Here is a 21,475-nt window from a genome sequence, read left to right on the forward strand (position 1 = left end):
AAAATAACTATCTTAGGGCTGCCTGGGTGGCTCAGTCAGTTAAGCGACCAACTCTTGGTTTGGGCTCAGGTGCTGATCTCAACGTCATGAGATCTAGCCCAGCATTGGACTCCGGGCTTAGCTCAGAGTCCACTTGGGACTCTCTCTCCCTCTCCTTCTGCCCCTACCCCCTGCTCTCTCTCTCTCTCAAATAAATAGATAAATCTTTAAATAAATACATACATACATACATAAAATAACTTTATTTTGTTTAATTGGACTTCAAATGAAATGCTATCAATCTGTACCTAGTAAATTTCTCCATACTTTATTTTTTGCATGTTAGCCATTCTTGCGTCAATATCCTCAAATTTGGATAGAACTGGCATTAGTCATTAATTAACATCCTACAGTTTTTGTCATTTACATAACACTTTCAAATGGATGAGTAAAATACTCAAAAATAATGTTTAAATATGTTATATTTCAAATGATATGATAAATTTGTTTGAATATCAATTTTATTAGATAGGTTGGTAAAGCATTATTATTCTATGTTATAGGTGGGTCTTGAGACACCAAGTAGTTGGGGTACTTGTATAACAATATCAAAATAATAAGTGGAAGAGTTAAGGTATATAATTTTGATTCAATGAATTTATAAAGATATGGCATAAAATCATACTGTAATTTTGCAATACTACATTCTACCGATCCTAAAAAACATATGCTTTTGTGAAATAAGTATTAATTTTTAGATGTATCAGCTCTAACAGAATTTAAAATGGGATGGGAACACTACCAGTGAATTTTTCACAGTAAAAAACAAGTAGCTTATTACTCAACATTCTTAATATATGTTTAATCAAGAAGACATGATCTATGATTGTAATTGTGCACTTGAATCCAGAAAAGAGTTGAGATGTGTGATTTGATGAAAGCTGTTCAAAAACTTTTTTGTAAGAAATAACATTTATTGTATCAAAGGAATACATAAGTACTTATCATCAGAAACCCTTGTTTTATCCCTAGCCCTCACCCACCCTCAGGATTGTTACATCTGTAATTTTAACAATAAATTTGAATGTCTATTTTTTAATCTTTCAGATTAGCACATACCTATTCACTTTCTGCTATGAAAGGTAAGTATGCAACTAACTGAAATCTCCATTGTTTATCTCATATACCCATAGCATAGTTTGATATTTACATCATTATATATAGTTTCCAGCTGCATGCCTTTATGATTTGTATCACAATTTTGTGCAATATATATTTATTTATGAGTTTTAGATAATGATGTTTCTTAGGAAAAGTAAAGATATTAGCCTCCATTCCTCCATGCTGTCATTCTCTTCTCTTTTTGTATAAGTTTTCATATTCACAGTTATATTCTGTTCTATAGCTATCACTGTTTTCCGGTTCTTAGCTATAGTTTATTCTAAAAAAAACCTGAAATTCACTTATTTTATCAAAACAGTGTATATATAATTCACTACATAGCTAAAGGAACATTAGTCTACTATTCCAACTCATGAACCATTCGAAAGAAAATGTTCTTAGCATAACAAATAATGATAGTCTCAGTATTTTTGAAGTAGTATTTTTTATGCTATTTTGGGCTTTTATTTCTTTTTTCTTTTTCTTCAGAAGTCTTATATCTAGATACTACTCTAAACATTTGTAACTTCTAAAATTTCTACATGTATGTATTTGTTTTTCTAAATATTCCTTATTTAGAGTGTATTGTCTTTCATGGCTCTGGATTTAAACTTTCAACTCAAGTTCTATATCTGATTTACTTATAAGCTTGAATTTGCACAAAGTATTTACTTGACTTGTGCTTGTATTTTAATTTTTGTATCAGTAGAATATATAAACCATTGCCTATCTGATAAGTTCCTTGTGAGAAATTAGTGAATGCATACATATAAAACTTTAAAAAAGTAATTTGAATAAAATCAATATATTTTTATAATTATAATTCCAAGGTTTCTAATAAAGACTTTTTGTTTTTTTGTCCTATCTTTTTTGTTGTTGTTGTTATTACTCTTTTTTAGTTCTTTGAAAAAAAATTTTTCCCCCTGGAGTCTTTCTTTTTTTAAAGATTTTATTTATTTATTTGAGAGAGAGAGAGAGAGAGAAACAGCATGAGAGGGGAGAAGGTCAGAGGGAGAAGCAAGCGCCCCGCTGAGCCGGGAGCCCAATGTGGGACTCGATCCTGGGACTCCAGGATCATGACCTGAGCCGAAGGCAGTCGCTTAACCAACTGAGCCACCCAGGCGCCCTTGTTTTTTTTTTTTTTTTTTTTTTCCTTTCTGAATTGGTGATTTTCCTTAGTGGTATGCTTTGATTCCCTTTGCCTTTTTTGTATCTACTGTAGGTTTTTGCGTTGTGGCTATTGTGAGGCTTACATAAAACATATTATAGATATTAACAGTCTATTTTGAGATGATAAATTTGATCATATACAAACACTCTACTCTTTTACTAGCCACCCATATTTTGTTTTTGATGTCACAATTTAGCCTTTTTTTTGTGTTGTACATCCATTAACAAATTATTGTAGTTCAAGTTATTTCAATATTGTTGTCCTTTAACCTTTATATAGAGTAAATGATCTTCACCATATTAAAATATTAAGAGTATTCTAAATTTGACTATGTACAAACCTTTACCAGTGTGTTTTGTACTTTGATGTTTTCTTTTTACTAACTGGTGTCATTTCATTTCAGCTAGAAAAACTTTCATTTTTTCTTGTAAGGAGGTCTAGTGTTGATGAATTTTCTTAGCTTTTGTTTCTCTGGGAAAGTCTTTATTTCTCTTTCATTTCTGAAAGACAACTTTACTAAGTAAAGTAGACTTGGTCGGCAGTTTTCTTTTCTTTCAGTATTTTAAATATATCCTCTCACTCTCTCCAACCCACAAGGTATTGCTGAAAAAAATCTGCTGATAGTCTTATGTAAGCTCCATTGTATGTGAGGTATTTTTTTCTCCTGATGCTTTAAAAATATCTCTTTGTCTTTGATTTTAGACAGTTCTACTATAATGGTATTAGAGAAGAGTTTTGGGTTTGAATTTTGGGGAGACTTGTACACTTTATGAGCATGATGTTCACATCTCTCCCCAGATTTGGGAAGTTCTCAGCCATTATTTCTATGTATAAGCTTTGTGCTCCAGAATTTCTATTTTCTTTAAGTTTTTATTTAAATTCCAGTTAGCTTGGTGTTTGGTTCTTTTATTTTTTTATAATTTCTATTTAACTCTTAAACTTCTCAATTTGGGACACCTGGATGACTCATTGGGTTAAACGTCCAACTCTTGATTTTGGCTCAAGTCAGGATCTTAGGGTCATGGGATTGAGATCTGTATCTGGCTCCATGATCAGTGGGTAGTCTGCTTGAGATTCTCTCCCCCTCCTCCTGCCCTCCCCCCTCACACACTCCCTCTCTCTAAAATAAATGAAGAAACATTTAAAACAATAAAAAATAAATTTATCCTTTTGTTTGTGTGTTGTTTACCTGATTTTATTGAATTGTCTCTTTTTTCTTGTAGTTTACTAAGTTTCCTTAAGACAATTATTTTGAATCACAGATTTCCATTTCTTCGTGGTCATTTCTTTGGTGATACCTGTTATGTTTCTATAATTTTTCATGTTACTTGAAATTCTGCATTGCTGCCTTCACATTTGAAGAAGCAGTAAACTTCTCAGGTGTCTACTGACTAGACTTTGGGAGAGAAATATACTTCAGCCTTAATAGAGATCTTGAGGCATTTTTCCAACATTTTTATATGGATATACCAGCTCCACATTTCTTGTTTCTCATAGAGGGAACTCTTAAGATTGTATGCTTTCTCTCAATCCAGCAAAGCCAGGCCAAATGCAAACAGCCTCCTGTTTGCTTGCTTTCCTTAAGGGAAGTGCGGAATACTCATCTGTTTGTGTTCTTCCAATTTGGCAGTTGGGCTGGCTTTCTGGGAATGGTCACTAGTAGTCTGCAAAAGCTCAATTTCAATGTCATTGGAGGCATGCGCCAGTAGCTGGCCCTGGATTAAGGGTGGGGTGTACGCAGGTGAGGCCTGTAGAGCATCGACAGTACCCATGGGCTAATTTGGAAATCTGCAAAGGAGACATCCCAAGTAGCTCATGGGCAGTCTTCCTGATAGGGTTCGTGACATGGGTAATAAGATCTATGTCATTTTGATGTCCTCCAGCCCTCCAGGAGTGCTGGCTGCTACTCTCCCAGTTGCTCCCCATCCTCCAGTCATGCAGCAAACCTCAGTTTTCTGGATTGGGAGAGAAAGAAGTGTATTTCTTTGGTGTCATCCCACACATAAAGGGAAATCCAGCATTCACTCATATATTCTCATCTATATAGTGTTGTGCTTCTATTGGAATTAAAAAAAAAACTTAATGTTGGGGGGCCTCGGTAGCTCAGTCAGATAAATGTCCAGCTCTTGGTTTCAGTTCAGGTCATGATTTCAGAGTCCTGGGATAGAGCCCAGTGTTGGCTCCATGCTCAGTGGGAAGTCTACTTGAGGATTCTTTCCTTCTTCCTCTGCCCCTCCCCTTGTTTGTGCATCTCATTCTCCTTAAAATAAATAAATAAATCTTAAAAAAAACACTTTAGTACTTAATGCTGGAAATATTGCATAAGTTAATGAATAAATTACAATTATTTATGTCTATATTATATATTTATTTATTGTTACAATGATATATATTCCATTCAAATAACGATTTAGGGATTAATGCAAGGATATAGCAATGGTATTAATGTAGAACAATAAATAGTATTTACAAAGGAGGAGAATGGGAAAATGTGTGCAAATGATGTTAAGAGACAGAAGTCAAACATCAAATATTAATGGTGATGAATTATTACTTTATAAGTGAGATACACATGAGTTTTATTCTACAGTTTTGTGACAGTGAAAATAATGACTTTTACCACAAAAATGATCAATTATTTCCTTTTTATGCTTTGAACCTTCCAGAAGAAAGAAGAACGATATATTTAATAGCATACATTAATTACACACTCCACAACTATAATTAATGGGTGTCAAAAAACTTTGTCACTGAATAAAATTGTTAAAAAGTCAAAGTTTATCTTCAGTGCACCAGAATTTTAATTTCTTTGTTATAAAGGAAAGTTTTCAGTTCAGGATCAGCTGCATTTGGAGTCTTTCTTGTTCTCTTATATTCTTTATTTCCTATTTCCTCATAAAAAATCTTCTCTGAAGTCATTTTCCTTATTAGTTGTAAGTTATCATGGTTCAAATAGCTATAGTTCTCAGGGGTTGTTGGATTTGAATGGGTGTAAAAAATGGTTGGTAAAACAAAAGCTTTTAAACTAGAGAAATGAAATAATTATAGAATTCAAGTGTCATGAAACTGCTTAGGTGAAATAGAAAGGTGAAGTTTATTTTTCAATCATAAAATCAGATTCCGTAAATTATTATACAATTCTTTTAAAAAAATATGGTCTTTTAGATAAAAGATATTTTCTACATGTAGTCAAATAAATTCACATAGTATATTGAATTACTGCTTATTGAGATTTTGGCTAAAATTATTCTGAATCTTGAGATCTGTTTCAAAAAAGTTGGCATCTTTAAAATACAACATCTCAATCCATGAATGATTCCACTTCTTAAAATAATGTTTCCAATTTTCAGTGTACACATTTTCTACAGATATTGTTAGATATGTGTTTGGATATTAGATATTTTGTACTGCAGAACCATCTCCTTTGTGGAAAGGAAGGGAGATTGAATGGTGAACAGCCCTGAATTAATGTCAAGTTTTAACAGCACAGCCATGGTAGGTGTACAACACTGAGAATGAGCAAACGCCCAGTATACACCCTACATCCTTGCTGTTCAATAGAAGTATACTGCAAACCACATATACAATTTTAAATGTTCCAGATGTTCACTTAAGAAATTAAAAAGCAGCAACTAAAATGAATTTTAATTATGTTTGATTTAACCAATATGTACAAAATATTATCATTTCAACATGAAATAATATAAAATTATTAAGTTATTAATTAAGTTATTAAGTTAATTTACATTCTTTACTTCATACTATGTCTTTAAAATCAATTATATATTTTATACTTAAAGTATGTTTCAGTTCTGATTAGCAATGTTTAAATCTCTCACTAACTCCTTTTCACTAGTAGTCACTGTATTGGACAGCATAGTTATTTACGTGTGGAGGTCATCAGTAATTGCCTAGAGACATAATGGAGTATGATTAACAAGTATATTCTCTTTACTTTCCTCCCCGAGTGAAATTACTATCGATGTTAATCAGTCAGAATTACCCAACATGTTGGGAATGTGTTAGTGTTTTACAAAATTAAAATAGCATTATCTTTCTTGATTTAAAATTTGTGTAACTGCTTAATAGAAAAAAATTAAAACAATACAAAAATATGAAGACAAAGTTAAAATAAGTGAATATCCATAAACCAAAGATAACCAGTTAACTGTTGTTAATATTTTGGTCAATATCCTTTCTGATGTCACCGTGTGGAAAAAAATAAACTATTCATGTATTTAATTTCCAATATTACGTATGTAAAATACATGAATTTATGAATATTTACATATTTTCACATTTTTCCAAACACAGCTTCTGGAACAGAGAACATTCTAAATGATTTAAAATAAGCGCCATCAGTAATTTAGTGGAATGAGGTGATCTATCTAATTTCATAAATTGTTGCTCATCCCATTAATGAGGGAAAAATGCCATTGAAATAATAAGTGCTTAAATCAAAGCAATAAAGGACAAATTGTTAGTAAAACCCCCTCTCAGTGGATATTTCACTTGGTGTCTTGAAATGTTTGACCTTTCCCAAATCGGTCCCTATACACATACTATCTCACTTAGATTATTGTTCCAAAAATTAATAGAAGTTAACTATATGAGAATGAAGCTTCCACGGGGGCTGTACTTCATCTTTTTTCTTTTTCCTGTGTTGTATCCTCCTGTAGATATTGCTTACGTATAGGAAGGAAATAAAAAGGGGCTACAGCAGTAGAAACAAGTATGCCAAAACTAAAATTACTTTCATCAGGGCACTTCCATGAATTTTCTAAAGCATTTGCAAAGCTGCAAATTTGGCAAATATCCGGCAAGCAAACTTAATGATATGAGTCTGTACTTGACTGCAGTTAAAATGCAGATACAGCTTGCATCTAACAGAATGAGATGAAGTTCCTATTTTCCTGGAAAATATAATTTGCCAAGTATAAACTTCATGTTCTATAGAGCTGCCACAGCTTTCCAATGAATATGTCACATTAATTAAAGTGGAAAAAAATTGTGCAACTTTGAAAAATGTTTTTCCAACTTGACTGGATAAATGCTGGAGTTAATGAGGTCAGGTGTGCCTCCAATCCCATGCAAGACTGCTGTCATCGCATCAGAGGAAAATGCTATCTACATGCTATAGGTCATGTTTCTGATCGACTATCGCACAAATGCATGTCTTTGGTTACTAAGCTGACAATGAGAAGGGGAATTGATAAGGAAGCAGAATAAAAGTTTGAGTTGTTTTTAAGTTGGTTACCTAGAAGTTTAGATTTATAGAAGCCTCAAAACAAAACTAAACAGCCATAAAAACAAATAAGCCACTGCCACTATCACCAACAATAAAAACACCTGTTCTGTGAATCATAATATTCTGTTAATCAAATTCTCTAATGTTCTTGTGCAATTCCGGCTACATGATCTAGCCCTGTGCTACTCATGGTGTGGTCACTCGAGTGAGTCAATTTTCAATCTGTCATCTGTTTGTGATAAAATAAGTACAAATAGTAAGAATAAACATTTAGAACATTTTTAGTAGTATAATAGTCATTTATGGCCACAGGATCCAATATTTTTTTTTTAATGGAGTCTGGGTTGTATATTTATGGTTTTCGGTTTAATTTTCCTAGTTACTTGTTTTATTGTATGCGACACATGTAGAATTAGAAATTAACAGGTATAGCTCTTCCACCCAGACAGTTTGAGAAGCATTTGTCTAGGCCACTGTCTTGAAAAACTCTGTTGACAGACTAGGTCAAGACCTCAAATTTATCATGACACCAACCTGTCAGCAGATAGGTGGTATATCTAGGAAAGGGTACAGGTTGCTTAAAAGTCAGGCATGCTGGTTTAATCAATTGATTTATTCCTTAACTTCAATTTTTCATCTTGTCCCCTGATGGATTTCATGTTTGTCTTAAGCTTAATGAGAGTCTCTCATTACCTATGATGTAGGCCTATATGAGAATATAATTGAAATGAAGCTTATTTGCATAGGTTTCAAATATTTCTCTTTCTTGGTCCTCTACATACTTCATGAGAATATTTGATCTGCAAGTGAAATAATTTGGTCTACACATTTTAATGTTACAGAACTAAGTGATGACATTGATCTCATTCTTAATTCCACATTTAGAAAGCAGTTAGTTTGCTCATAAACATACACTCAGAACAAAGGAAAGCATATTTTATTTAGCAGCTATCAAGGCAATCTAGAATAGTTCCCAAATATGTCACCACAGGGCTCTCCTCTGTTAACTAGTAATTTACAGAGTGCTTAATTTTAAGAAATTATAAGGAATAAAAACATTCCTTACTATTTAAGTGTTGTATTATTCTCTAATACCGAACCACTTAAACAACAACAACAACAACAACAACAGGGGCTCCTGGGTGACTCAGATGGTTATGTCCAACTCTTAATTTCGGCTCAGGTCATGATCTCAGGGTTGCGAGATGAAGACCTGCCATCAGGCTTACACACCGGGCAGGGAGCCTGCTTAAGATTCTCTTTCCCTCTCACTCCACCCCTCTCTGTCTCTCTCAAAAATTTAATTAATTAATTTTAATTTAATTAAAAGACTTAGTTTGTTATCTTGTTTATTTGAGATTCTTTCATTAACCACTTATGTGGTCAATAAAACAATATATATGTTTTCATAATACTAGCCATGTATTTATTCAAAAATATTTTTCAGATACAGTGCTGAAATTAGGGATCTTATGCAAGTAAAATATTTATAACTACATGTACTAGTGAAACAATCTAAAAAAAATTTACATTTATTTTCTTTTTGATTTTCTCAGTAATGTAGAAAGATAGTCTAAATAAAAACATATAGCTTTGCACTGTGGCAGTATCATAGCCAATGAGGTTTATCTTAGGTGTAATTATTGCTAATTCAAAATTAATAAAAATATACAGATTAATATATAAACTATTTTTCAGAAACAATAATAAATTTTATTTGGTAAGATATTAATAAATAATACTTTTTATCATTTTAATCATCATCACTGTTTAGAACATAGAATGAAAATTTCCAGGTAGTCCTACTATAAAATAAATTTCATTATTAGTAACTTTAACATTAATAATTTACTTGTTTTATTTACTTTTTTCAATTGCAAATTCTATCACTGACATGGGAAAACAGATTTGTTTTCTAATTCTACTTATATCATATTTTTGTATGAATATTCTCAATAATCAGAGTTATTTTTCTAATTAATAGGCTTTTATTAATATCTTCAGCTGTACATAATTTTTATATTTTTAAAATTCAAAATACAGAATAATCTAAATCCCTACATTTCCTTACTCTCTTCATGAACCAAGTTATATGCTATTATGAAAAATAAAATAATACAAATTATTGAAAAGTAGAAAAATATGAGTAGCTAAAGTTGATAAAATTTAAGAACACTACAATTTTGATAGACCATGAGTCAGTAAACTGTAGATATGTGCATTTATCAATAAAATAAATATATTTATATATAACATATTGGGGATCCAGTCAAAATCAAATTCTTATTTTTTCTTAGTCTAGAAAGAAACTCTCACCCACGAAAACAACATAGGTGGTTGTGAAAGGCAGTGCAAGGAAATCCTTCCTCTTATCTGTAAACTACAACAGCATTTCTTTTGAAGTTTTGACTTACAAGTTCTTCTATCTTCTGAGTATCATGGCTGTACGTATAAAATGTATGTTTTCTATTGTGCTTTATATCACAGTAAAAGATTTACATTAGAAAATAGTAAAATTAATTACTTATTTTAAGTCTTGTAGTTCAACTTTATTAGTAGTATGATCAGTACTGGTAGTAATATCAATAATAATAGACTGGTAACAATATTGACAAAAATATTAGTGATAGTAACAGCTAAGAACTAAGTGTTACTCTGTGACTGGGACCATCCTAAGCTTTTTCAGTTTATTGTCACTTTTAATCCAAGAACAATATATAAAACACCTTATCATAGAAGGAGAAGCTATAATATATTTGAAGGGATACAGCTAGAATTAACTTCATGGAGACTGGCAAACCCAAAGAAAAAGATCCGTATTGTCTAGACATGGTTGGTTTGGTTAAGACTGGGTAGTAAGAATATTCTGAGACTCTGAAAGGTTATGCAGATCATGAACAACAGATCTAGTATTAGGATTCAAGTCTCATGATCAAAAGTCAGCATGTTTGGGGTGTCTGGGTGTCTGAGTTGGTTAAGCTTCTGACTCTTGATCTCAGCTCAGGTTTTGATCTCAGGATCATGAATTCAAGTTCCATGGCTGGGCATAGAGCCTACTTAAGCAAACAAACAAGCAAACAAAATCAATGTGTTTAAATCTTCAGTACATTTTCAAGTGGTTCTCAGAGATGGGAGTGTGTGCAGTGCTAATAGTCTTAATTTTAAATCACATTACCTTGATTTGAATTTTGGTCACACTGTTTTGTATTCAGTAGTATGGTATTGGATAAATTACTTAATCCCTCTGTGCCTTAGTTTCCGTGTATGTAAAAATCAAGATAATAATAGGTTTTAAAAATGACATATGTTAGTAGATAGTATATATTTCAAGAGTCTCCAACCTGTGTTTGGCACAGAGTAAACATTCACAATCATTTTATTCTGCAAGATTCCTCATTGTGAGGGCTGAAAGCTTTACATGGGTTTATAGTTTATATGATAGCCTGGTTTATTTAGCAGTTTGTTTTATTAGTCAAATAATCGCATTTGTTTGACATAAATAACTAATATTCTAAGACATTTAAGTACATTTTACCCAGATGGAAGGAATGAATATACAATCATTTCATTTTAATGTCGCTAGCAAATAAAGGTGAAATACGAGTGAAATCACAGAATGATGTGTCTAGACATTTTTATCACATTCCTCTAGACAGATGTTATTGTGAAATTTTAGTAGCATATATATTACCTGGCAGAGGTGATTCTGCAAAAAGCAGTCAGTACTTGTCAAATTATCAGTTGTAATGTGCAAAATAAAATATCCAGAATAATGAAGATGAGCTGCATAGATGGTCTCTTAAAGCAGCAGAACTGGTAACCTTACTGTGGATTTTTACCACCTGAAGTGAGTGTGTTTCTAAAATGTTGTGTATGGCATTCAGCATGAGGAAGTGAAAATGTGATGTTACAAGGTGACAGCAGCTTTGCATTCCTAATACAGCTGTCCAAAATAAACATTTTGAAATATGTTTATATAGGTGTGATCTTCCTGGAAAGAAATCACATTATTTTCTTTAACATTCAACCAGCAAAACAGAGGCTCTGTCAGAGAAGAGAAATTCCACTGCAAATCTCAGTAATTCAGTAAAATCTATATACCATTTAAGGCAATTTACAGAATTGATTTAACCATTGTTATAAGCTATATTTTGTCACTCTCAAAATTCATATGTTGAAGTCCTAACGTCCATTTCCTCGGATGTGATTGTTTTTCAAGTTAGAATCTTCATAGAAGTAATTAAGTCAAAATAAGATCTTTGGGCATGGATCTTAATCACATATGACTGATGCCCTATAAGAGGAAATTTGGACACAGATAACGCAAAACAGAAATGATGTGAAGACAGATATTGATCATCTACAAACTAAGGACAGTGGCCTGGAACAAATACTTCCTTCAGGGTCCTGAAAAACAAACAAACAAATAAACAAACAAACAAAAAAGCAAGCCCTTATTTACCTTGATGTTGGACTTCTGCCTCCCACTAGTACTCTAGAAAAATCCATTTCTGTTGTTTAAGTCACCCAGAATGTAATACTTTCTTACAACAGACCTAGCAAAATGGTACAGCCATATTAAACTTCCATTGATATTTACTTGACAATTTTCCACTTTGCCATCAGGTATGAGTTTTTTATATCAGGCTTACAGGAAGAAAATAATTTTAGGTTCAAGATTTCAATGTCTCAACTATTGTCTTTTGAGTTTCAGAAGAGGAGACTGGCCAATAATATAGAAAAATTAAAATCGGTATTGATAATCACTTTCACAAGAAGGAAAGAGTAGGAGCAGCTATTTGAATAATAATTACCAATTTTCATATTACAACTTCTTGGAAATTGTGGATCTGGAAATATGTTTTTAAAGACCCTGCTAGGGTTTTTGGATACTTCAATGGGAATGTTTTGGGCCCAAAGCTTGGGAGAATGGGGTACATGGCTTTGATTCTGACTTCAATGTTTTTTTCTTTAATTTTATCCAAGAGGCCCATTGAAAATGCCAGCAGTGCCTTTTTGTTTTTTAAGATTTTATTTATCTATTTGACAGAGAGAGACACAGCAGAGAGGGAACACAAGCAGGGGGAATGGGAGAGGGAGAAGCAGACTTCCTGCAGAACATGAGCCCAATGCAGGGCTCAATCCGAGGACCCTGGGTTCATGACCTGAGCCAAAGGCAGACGCTTAACAACTTAGCCATCCAGGCGTCCCCAGCAGTGCATATTTTTGTTGTTTTGTTTTTTTTTCAAATACAATTATCTTGGGCAAGCTTAGATGGGTTGAATTGCCCCAGGGCACCTCACTTTTCCAGGAATGGCCCAAATGCAAAATGCTGTGAATAAACCGTATAGAACTGATTGCCTTTCCTTAAATAATTCATCATCTAGTTGAGAAGATAACAAATAAGCAAATAAATTATAATGCATCATGATCAATGCAATGATACCTGTATAGTATTGTAGTAGCGAAGAGGAAATGAAGGATGAGAAGTCTAAGAGCAGAGAAATGAGAAATCATTGACTGCTTCTGGTTTATAAAGCCCCAGGGACATTTGTGATTGTTAAAGTCCAGGTGTGGAAGAGATTGCTTATTCCTCATTGCCTGGCCTCCTTAAGAGAAGTTTTAACCTTTGTTACAGGTTATTTTGGACGCTTCAGGGAAGTCATGATTTCCTAGCCCACAAGTTGGGCTGATACTGAAAGCAACTCATTCCATTCCACTTTTATGCATGATATGGCCCTTTATTCCACAGCACAGATTTTTAGAAATTGAATGTGAATGATTGATTAATTAGATATCACAAATTATACATTTCAAACTGCTATTGGTTTTAATGTCTAACAAAAGGAAACTACACCTTGTGAGTCAGAAAAGCCAAAAGAGTTCACAGCTCCATCATTGAACTTGTTGTTCTTCTAGTTTTTTTAGAAGTTATAAACTGGGTTGCAACAAAAATAGAGTAAGTTCAGGTCCAAAGGTGACAAAGATGTGTTTATAAATTGAAGGGAAAGGAAGAAGTGATCAGTGTTTATTTTTTCAGTTTTGACCTTTGTAATTTGGATTTTCTTATAATAATGAAATGGTTAGTACTGAAATCATTGAGAAAAAATTGACTATTGTGTGAATGGCCCTTCAGGTTCTTAATGAAACAAAAAATTGTAAGATCTTTGTAGATCATATAAGTTTTCTCAAAAATACATCTCAGATATTATCAGAATGTATTTTCTTTTTGTAAGAACATTCAGATAAATATGACTTGTCTGAAATGTAGATAGGTGCACAACACATATAATCAATTCTGTAAAGCACTGATTAATGAACAATGTGAAAAATTCAATTACAAGGAAAAAAAGTTTAAACATGTATATCCTACATATTTATATGTCAACTAGCATCAATCACTAATATATTCTAACATATTTGTACTTTGAAAATGTTGGCTTTAATAAGGGAATATGTATATACATATATATGTATATATACATTTATATTTATATTCATTTTAATATTTAACTTTAGTATTTCCCATCCTAGAAAACTCTGTCATTCACTTATTTTAAAAACTGAGGTTTTGTGGCCTACACAACTTTACATAAATACATTAAATTTGTGGGTGTATATTCTTGTAATATATTCACTATATTTTGGAATCATGTCTATAGATTTCTTGTAACACAATTATCTTAAAACAAATCAAATTTATTTTAATAAAAAACTATTATGTACTTGACTATAATATTAATTAACAAAGTTAGAATTCTTTCTTATAAAGCAGATCAATGCCAAGCTTACTTAGGTCATATAAAGTAAAACATTGATCTGCTTAGATTATTTATGTCAAAAATAAAATATTTTAATATTTTGATATAAATTATCTAAATAGATTAGTTTAGAATAAAACAGAATTTTTGGTCTTATAAACTTCAAATAATTGAAGCTAAAGGATAACGTTATTTATTTCACACGTAATATAATCTCTTCATTATATTTTATTAATATAGCTTAAATATGACAAGAAACTGATAGCCATTTTCTAAGAAATGTGTTTTTTATATATATATTTTCGTAACAATACAGAATAAAATAACATTTATATACTTGAGTTTTAAATTCTAAGGCCCATATTTTTAACATAGTTATTTCAATGGTATTTATTTTATTATTATTTTTTTAGTCTCTAAATTATATCCAAAGTTGTGCAAAGTTTTATAAGCTTTAACTTTCTTGGAGAGCAACAGGATTGGAGTTTCTGCACTGAAATATGAACCGACTGTATGTCCCATAGATCATTCAGACACTGGTGTGACTCTCCAGTGTGTGATGACAGAATGGAGTAATTTCTACGGATCCTTGTTCCACACTAAGTGATACATATTTTATTCTGGGTCTTGGTACACAAAAGGGGGATCCCTACAAAGGCACCCACCTTGAATGGCAGAGGTAGACATATAGTATCTACACATATAAAATTACTTTACAAAAATGCATTGATCCAAATGCTATCCTTATACATAAAAAGCAACATAAATTGGTTAGAAATATCTGGTAAATTTGGGGTATATATAAACACTACTAGGATGGATGTAAAAACAAAACAAAACAAATACCAAACAAAGTACATTGTATCAGATCCAATTTTAGTGCCCCTGGCACCTGCTTTCTGTTTGGTCCAAATTGGCAAGGTCTCACTTGGCCCCTGGGCTTTGGCAACTTGCTCAGTAGAGAGCTTTGACTGCACTACAAACCTTCTTTACCTCTTCAAAGACAGTAGACAAACTGAGGGTGGCTGAAGGAGAGGTGAGTGGAGGATGGGGTAACTGGGTAACAGGCACTAAGGAGGGCACGTGATGTGATGAGCACCGGGTGTTTTATGCATCTGATGAATCATTGAACACTAAATCTGAAACTAATGATGTAATATATGTTGGCTAATTGAATTTAAAAGGAAGAAAGAAAGAAGAAAGAAATGAAAGAAGGAAGGAAGGAAGGAAGGAAGGAAGGAAGGAAGGAAGGAAGGAAGGAAGGAAGGAAGGAAGGAAGGAAGGAAAGAAGGAAGGAAGGAAAGAAGGAAGGAAGAAAGAAAGTCCAGGCAATTCCCCTGCTTGCAGGAGATAAGAGGACATATTTTTGTCAAGTCAAGACCTGTATTTCAAAAGTGAGTGCCACAATATTGCAGCCCACAATTAAATATTAGTACTTAAGCTTCACTTCAGGCTCTATTTTCTGGATTATTCAGATTATAAAATATCTCTTTCTGAATAAGACTTTTATCACATGTTTTAAATAAAAAGACTCACCACATATAACTTTGGTATATAGATATAGCACATGATTTATATGAATTCATCTTAATAAAATATTTATTTTGTTTACATGTACTTCAGAAGTTAATAATTTCCTAAAGGTAAGGATTCATTTTGTTTAAATTTCTGTTTTTCTACCCCAATAATAACAGGGGCAATTACAGTAATATTATATTAAGAGCTAATTAAGTGCCAGGATACTTTTCATTTGAGTCTTTATAAATACTTTGTGAATATGTATTTTTGAATTCCTCGTATGTCCCCCAACGCTTCATTTATTCTAATAAATGGTTATAATCTATTTAATGGTTTTGTGATCTAACCTCTATGTCTCTGTGTGTAACTTTTGTAAGTCTGTTACATTATGGCATACTTTTACTGCAAAATAAATAATCCTCACAATTTTTACTCAACATAGTGGATATAATCTTGAAAATTGTAGGATATATTTTTATAATATGTTTCTGGATGGATTGTAAAATGTCCGAGAAAAATGAGAGTAAACCATACATGAATATTCCTGAGAGTAAGCAGTACTTCGGGGAACACACCAGGCATTGTTTTCCTGAATTCACAGGGTGGGTATCACCAGTGTAGGGTGATATGGTAGAAAGAGCAATGTACTGAATGCTAATGACAACTTGTAGTATTCTCAGTAGTGGAGAACAGGTTTAGGGAATATTCTTTCATCTTTCAATTCCTTTCTTCCTTTATCTCATTATCTGTACAGTAAGAAATTTGGACAAGATCTTCTCTTGGGTCTACTCTAGTTACAAACTTTGTAATATTAATGGAAAACAATTTTAAAATAAGTCAAAGCTTGTTCTAATGAATAGTATTTCAAGTTACATTGAATAGTTTAAATGAATAATATTGTATTAAAACGATCCCAGAAGATATTAATAACAGAAAGGAAAGGGGAAAATATTATGGTGAAATTATAAAACAATTTTTTTCTGTTCCTATTCAAAGTCTTCAGTTACTATTTCCCATTTGATCTGACTTCTTATAGGTCTTATAAATGTCTCTTTTTTGTATGTTTGTATTGCTTTAATATTCCAAATCTTCCAAAAAATTATAGCAAATAAGTCAATGAATTTGAGTTCTAAAATATGTGTTTTGATAATTCTGCATCTAGATGCTTGTATAACTTTTTCTGACAATGATTGTTAGTAGACTGGAATGATCTGGAAGACTGGCATTGGCCCTATAGAGTAATTAATCTGATTTTACTTAGTGTTGTAGTTTCTCTTGGGAGTTGTTACAAAGGAAAGGGCAGTTCACTCTTTGTCCTCTAATTCAAGCCAATTCATAAGTTAAAGATACATTTTAGGGGAGAAAATTATTAAAAGTAAAGTAATCTAAATCTGCAGTGTTAATTGATTTCCTTGTTGAAAACAACTGAAGATAGATTATAGTGAAAGCCCCAGAAAATGTGAAAAATTTATGTTAGTAGCCACATATATAAATATATGTATATGGCTATGTGGCATGTTCTAAATCTGTTGTGAATTGAACTCACATTTATTATTAAGGAATACATGTTCACATATTGTCTCATTATTTGTGCTAAAAGATTGAAACACAGATGTCAGCTGTATGAATTTACCTTTTAACATCATTATCAGATAGATTTGGACTCTTTATTTGGTTGGGAGAAAATTCCACAGCCTCTCAATATTTCTATGAATCCTGTGAGGCTTATATTTTCAAGTTCATTTTGTACCTCACAATATTCCTTTGCAGAATCTTTGATAGTTCTGTATCTTATCATATCACACTGATCCAGGCATTGTCCTTCTGGGTCATCTGAATCCAGAAGAATAACTGAGATGATTTCTGTGATTTACACAAAAATCAAGAACACAAACAACTTTAAAAAAAGAAAAGATAGAAAAAGAGAAAAAAAAGCAAGCAAACAAATCCAATAAATAATTTTGGACTTTATAATTCATCATAGAATTGAGATCTTCAAAGAGAATATTGTCTAAAGAATTGTGATGGGACTGTGATTTTGCCCTACTTTCAGGCAAACAATTTAGCTTGCCACACTTTTCTGGATACCAGGAGAAGAAAACAGCTTACTGGTTTAGAGAAAAGAAATTTATTGCTCAGGACAGAGCAGGAAATACAAGCTTCATGTTTGCGTCAGTTCAACTTGGCTCACATGTTCCTTTGGGGTCATGCAGTGCTTGGACCAATTGTATGCTGTACATCCAGAAGCTCTGGGCCTCAGCCAAGGAAGCCCAAGCTTAGGAAATGCCATGTACTATAAGGGGGATGCAAGAAAACCTGTCCAACTTTTCCAACACATGGAAACCTTAACTTTTTTTTTTTTTTTCCTCAATCTCATCTTGTTAGTAGTTATCAGGATAACTCTTGCACTGAGATATGTGCACAAAAATATTCAAAGCCACATTCTAATAGCTAAAGTGGTTAAAAAACAAACAAACAAACTTAACTTTCTTACTCAGACCAGCAAACAAATCTGTTCTCTGCTCTGGAAGAAGTCTCTATTTTCTACAGCATTTGCTATATACAATCATCCTTGAAATCATAGTCCAGAACAAAATTTGTCAGTGACTCCACTGAAAAGAAATAGAGAAATAAGAGTGAACTAAGGAATATTTTCTCCTGATTGCCTCATTTTATAATAGTACTATATAAAATGATGTGGGAAGGATGCTTTTTTTTTAAGATTTTATTTTTTTATTCATGAGAGACAGAGGGGGAGAGAGAGAGAGAGAGAGACAGAGAGAAGCAGAGGGAGAAGAAGTCTCCCAAGGAGCAGGGAGCCCGATGCGGGACTCGATTCCAGGACCCTGGGATCATGACCTGAGCCGAAGGCAGAGGCTTAACCATCTGAGCCACCCAGGCGCCCGGAAGGATGCTTTCTTTATTTATCCCTCTCTTTTTTTTTTTCTTAGTCTACTTTTTGTCTATGCCTTCAATCCTTTTCATTTCTAATACTAAGAAAAGTTACTAATATTGCACTCAGTGACTCAAGATCTCAGACCCCAGTTTCTGAGTACTAATGGGTAGTGCATCCTAGGAAAAGTACTTGTATGTATGGAGAGAAAACATGAAAAAAATCAATAAATAGGTGTTAGTCTCTGTAATTTTAAATCCTTAGTAATTTTTTGAAAGAATCAAGAAAAAATGGATTTTTATAATAATAATATAAAAATTTTGGTTGTCCTTTGACACATCTGGTACAGTCCTATACCTCATATGTTTAAAAAATGTTTTAAAGACATAAATATATCTTAAGGGTTAGTGATATAAGAAAGGTCTGTATCAACTCTAAGTGTTTCTTCTATCTATTTAATGGTTTTATAAGTATATCTGCTTAAAGCTATTTTTAAACAAGGCATATTACTTGTCACTGACATAATGGCTGTATCCTAAAGTGTCTATATGGCATTTATTTTTGTTTAGCATAAATATTATCTGTAAATCACTAAAAATCTTAAGACAAATGGATTTGTACATCAGAATTTCTGGATTCATGATCTGGCCATGTTAAGGACAAGCTCTGTGATATTGGACAAGAATGTTTCTCCATTTTTTTTTCACATTTCCTGCATAAGCATGGTGGTGAACATGATGTCCAAGTAACATCTGAGTTTTCAAATTTGATGTCAGTAACAGAAAACAGAGCCACCGGCTCCATAAAGCAAACCATTACAGTCTCATTTTCATGTGAAGTAACCTCTTCCACATCACCAAGAGGAAGCCTCCCATTCTTTATTCTTGATTTAATGGATGGGTCACATTTGACCAATAAACCCACAGGGAACAAGGTTGCAATATTGTACATTAAAGCCACCTGAACACACTATGGTTATAGGTAGTGGTTTATTTTGATAACCTTTTAAAAGGAAAATTTAAGCAAAGGAAGGACAAAGAAGAGGGTGATTTTACAAAAGTGATTTAACCATGAAATCACTATAAAAAGAGATACTAAAGGAGAGGTTACTACATATACATTTATTCTTGGTTTCCTGGGAACTTTAACATTTCTTTTGCAGATCTATTTTTATCTCATTTTTTCCTTCAATATATATTTTAAATAATACATGTCTTAGTAAAATTTAAAAAATAGACATCAACCAAATGCAATTTTTAAAATATCATGTGACATACAGCAAATCTGAGAGAATATTATTTACAGGGGTGTCTGGGTGCCTGGGTGGCTCAGTCAGTTAAGTGTGTACCTTCAGCTCAGGTCATGATCCTGGGGTCCTGGGATTGAGCCCCGCATCGGGCTCTCTGTTCAACGGGGAGTCTGCTTCTCCCTCTGTCTACCACTCTGCTTACTTGTGCTCTCTCTCTCCCTCTGTGTCATATAAATAAAATCTTTTTTTAAAAAAGAATATTATTTATAAAACAAAACAAAGCAAACAAGCAAGGACATTTTAATCCATTATGGCAACAATGCTGCTAAGATCCCATTGAAGTTTCTTAAATGACCTAATGATATCAAGTAGTATTTTCCATAACTTAGGAGACCATTTAATATTCAATTAACATACACAATTTCAAAAGTTATTTCTGAGGATGTTGAGATAATGGAGAATTAGATGTGAACCCTGAAAGGACCAATATCTACAATATGTATCATTTGTTCAGCTCCATTTTATCTAGTAGATGTGACTGTCTACAACCCTCCTCCCTTCCTCAAAGAGTTTAAGAAACTTCTAGGGGCAGGAAAAAACTTCATCAAACTATATACACATTTTTAAATTTCATGAGAAAATCAATGTTAAAAAATTTTACTTACAACTTTGAAAAGTAGCTGCATTTTCAATCAAATTTCAGCACTAAACAGATAATTTATAAAAAAATGCCGGGTGATTTTTAAGCATTTCCCCAAATTAAGATCAAAAGCAGCTTCTAAAGAGTTATATTTCTTACTGTATACCTCATTAGGAGAGAAACATAACCTTTTTGTTCTTAGAACCTGAAGGTTTGAGGATCATATTAATAACTAACAATGAAAGTGTCTTGAAAAGGACAAATAAGAAGATAGCTTCTTTCCAAAAAGGCACAACTTGGTCAAATTAGTATATATAATTTTTTTTTTATTTTTCAGAAATAATGCATTAAAGCCTTCTAATTGAGGGAGCATATTTACCATATTTTACCTTTTAAAAATATTTGACTTAAATATTTTTTTCTCTAAATAGTTTAAAATAAAGACTTTCAGTTAAAGATGATAGATTTATCACACATATTTTCTTTAATGCCTTCTCAATTCCCAACAACAACAAAAAAAAACCAATAAGAATATATGAAACAGGGAAGCAGGCATCTCACAAGGACGAAGGAAATAGGAGAAAAATGGCAGGCTGACTTTTTTCTTGGAAGTGGACAAACAGATCAGTGATAACTGACTTGGACTAGAATGCAAAGATAACAACAGAAAGCAGAAGCTGTCTTCTTGGCATCCTGTAGAACTTAGGATAGGCCCAGATTCTCGTGACACTAGGCACCCCTCAACATGGCTGCAGGATTTAAAAGTAGAGGGAGTTTGAAAGATACAGATAGACTTCTAGAGAATTCCCCACCAAAGGAAATACAGTCTTAAGGAAGTCAGGCAGAGTTGAGGTG

At 32.6% G+C, this 21,475-nt stretch overlaps 1 pseudogene; it reads left to right on the plus strand.

Moving 5' to 3' along the window:
- Positions 1-9,148: 9,148 nt before the first annotated feature.
- Positions 9,149-9,260, plus strand: LOC113918990 (annotated as a pseudogene).
- Positions 9,261-21,475: the final 12,215 nt, after the last annotated feature.

Source organism: Zalophus californianus, chromosome 1 (genome assembly GCF_009762305.2).
Source record: "Zalophus californianus isolate mZalCal1 chromosome 1, mZalCal1.pri.v2, whole genome shotgun sequence".
Classification (NCBI taxonomy): domain Eukaryota; kingdom Metazoa; phylum Chordata; class Mammalia; order Carnivora; family Otariidae; genus Zalophus; species Zalophus californianus.